Genomic DNA, 3057 nt, shown 5'->3' with positions numbered 1-3057 from the left:
GAATAAGCCATTTATATACATCTGTAAAAAATTATTAAATCATTTGTAACGACCCATTCTAAAGCATTTATAAACGTTTATAAGCAGTTTGTAGACTATTAACAAATCATTAACAACCTGTTTATTGACATTCGTAAATGATTACTAAAACCTTTATAACTACGGTTACAAATCATCTATAAAGGTATTAGTAACTATTCATGAATAAGCCATGTATAATACATCTGTAAATGATTATTAAATCATTTGTAACTGATGTTACATAATATATACAAGCTATTGGTAGCTTGTTCATGTTTAACATATGCTTTGTTAAACATTCCTAAAGTATCTATAAATCCTTAGTATGTTATTATGTGTCCTATAGTAAAGTGAAGACAGTTCATCATTTACAACTGTCTGTTAATGTGTTTGTTCATGTTTAACATGCTTTGTAAAACATTCCTAAAATATCTATAAATCCTTTGTACATGTTATTATGTGCCCTACAGTAAAGTGAAGACAGTTCATCATTTATGACTGTCTGTTAATGTGGACTTTCTCCTTACCTGTTGCAAACTACCTGGCTTTCATGAATGCAGACACCAAACAATTACTAGAATTATCATTCATGTTAAGCAAATGATGCCTAAGACATTCGTAAAGAGTATGTAAACCATTTGTGGTGTTAGGGACCAAAAAAGTCACTACAAAGTACTACCAATCAACTCTAAATTGCCTGAAACGTACTCCTAACAGGTTTTTGGGGGGACGATTTTGGCCTCCACACTTAGTGATTATTTCGGATTTAACTTTCGTTTCGGTGGTGACCAACTTTCGTTTCGGTAGTTTGATTACAAAATGTAAGTTGTGTAAAAAATAATCTGACTATACTAAGTTGTTATTTGTTTGTTTAAGTCAGGCTATACTCTACTCAGAGTCATAAGTTTACAAAATGTACTAAAGTACAGTGAACGTCTGTGCGGTTTGTCTTCATCACTGAAAATAACGTACATGTAAACTGATGTCATGTGCAGTTGGGGTGAAGAAACACAACCATTTCACTCCTAATAATACCTATTTGATTTGACATCCTGACTTGCTGCTGTAGCTGAGGCTTGAACCTGTTACCTGCGGCTCACTAGTCAGTGACTCTATCCATTCACCTACAGCTGTTTCCTTGGAATCTGTGGTTCTGAAACGTTTTCTTGTCAACCCCCCAAATTGACATGTATTTGGGCAGTGGACCCCAATGTGAAAAGATGTAGTGTCAGGGCCCCCCATGAAAAAGATTTATATTTATGCTGTAACACATTTTTTTAAAGTTATTTGTCTTGTTTGTTGTTCAAGTCAAAGCACCAGGAAGGCTGTACTTGTCAGCCATCTGTTAGCTCAATGGGTTGAGACGCAGTATTCATGATCCAGAGGCCATGAGTTCAAATCCCATTGATGTCTTTCCTATGATTCTTTCCTTTGCAGACTAGCTTCCAGAAGATCAACTGAAAACTACCAGCAAGGCTATATTTGTCATCCAACTGTTAGCTCAATGGGTTGAGACGCAGTATACATGATCCAGAGGCCATGAGTTCAAATCCCATTGATGTCTTTCCTATGATTCTTTCCTTTGCAGACTGGCTTCCAGAAGATCAACTGAAAACTACCAGGAAGGCTGTACTTGTCAGCCATCTGTTAGCTCAATGGGTTGAGACGCAGTATTCATGATCCAGAGGCCATGAGTTCAAATCCCATTGATGTCTTTCCTATGATTCTTTCCTTTGCAGACTGGCTTCCAGAAGATCAACTGAAAACTACCAGGAAGGCTGTACTTGTCAGCCATCTGTTAACTCAATGGGTTGAGACGCAGTATACATGATCCAGAGGCCATGAGTTCAAATCCCACTGGTGTCTTTACTGTGATGCTTCCCTTTGCAGACTAACTTCTAGAAAAACAAGTTAAAACCACCAGAAAACCTGTAACTCTCAGCCAACAGCATAGCTCAACTGGTAGAGCGTCTGTCCAATAACATGACTTGACTTGACTTGAGTGGGTTCGATTCCCACTCGAGTCAAGTGTCCCCGGTAACTTGGGGCAACGGATAAATTGACTGATATCCTTAGTGATGCTTCCCTTTGCAGACTAACTTCTAGAAAAACAAGTTAAAACCACCAGGAAACCTGCAACTCTCAGCCTACAGCATAGCTCAACTGGTAGAGCGTCTGTCCAATAACATGACTTGACTCGAGTGGGAATCGAACTACCTCAAGTCAAGTCTCTCCAATAACATGACTGGACTTGACTCGAGTGGGAATCGAACCCACGCAAGTCAAGTCTCTCCAACAACATGACTGGACTTGACTCGAGTGGGAATCGAACCCACGCAAGTCAAGTCTCTACAATAACATGACTGGACTTGACTCGAGTGGGAATCGAACCCACGCAAGTCAAGTCTCTCCAATAACATGACTGGACTTGACTCGAGTGGGAATCGAACCCACTCAAGTCAAGTCTCTCCAATAACATGACTGGACTTGACTCGAGTGGGAATCGAACCCACTCAAGTCAAGTCTCTCCAATAACATTGACTGGTCAATTTATCCGTTGCCCCAAGTTACCGGGGACACTTGACTCGAGTGGGAATTGAACCCACTCAAGTCAAGTCAAGTCATGTTATTGGACAGACGCTCTACCAGTTGAGCTATGCTGTTGGCTGAGAGTTACAGGTTTCCTGGTGGTTTTAACTTGTTTTTCTAGAAGTTAGTCTGCAAAGGGAAGCATCACTAAGGATATCAGTCAATTTATCCGTTGCCCCAAGATACCGGGGACACTTGACTCGAGTGGGAATCGAACCCACTCAAGTCAGGTCAAGTCATGTTATTGGACAGACGCTCTACCAGTTGAGCTAAGCTGTTGGCTGAGAGTTACAGGTTTCCTGGTGGTTCTAACGTGTTTTTCTAGAAGTTAGTCTGCAAAGGAAAGCATCACAGTAAAGACACCAGTGGGATTTGAACTCATGGCCTCTGGATCATGAATACTGCGTCTCAACCCATTGAGCTAACAGATGGCTGACAAGTACAGCC

The sequence above is a fragment of the Gymnoscopelus microlampas genome, assembly GCF_963454915.1.
Source record: "Gymnoscopelus microlampas genome assembly, chromosome: 16".
Lineage (NCBI taxonomy): Eukaryota > Metazoa > Chordata > Actinopteri > Myctophiformes > Myctophidae > Gymnoscopelus > Gymnoscopelus microlampas.
Note: the sequence above shows the minus strand (reverse complement) of the source record.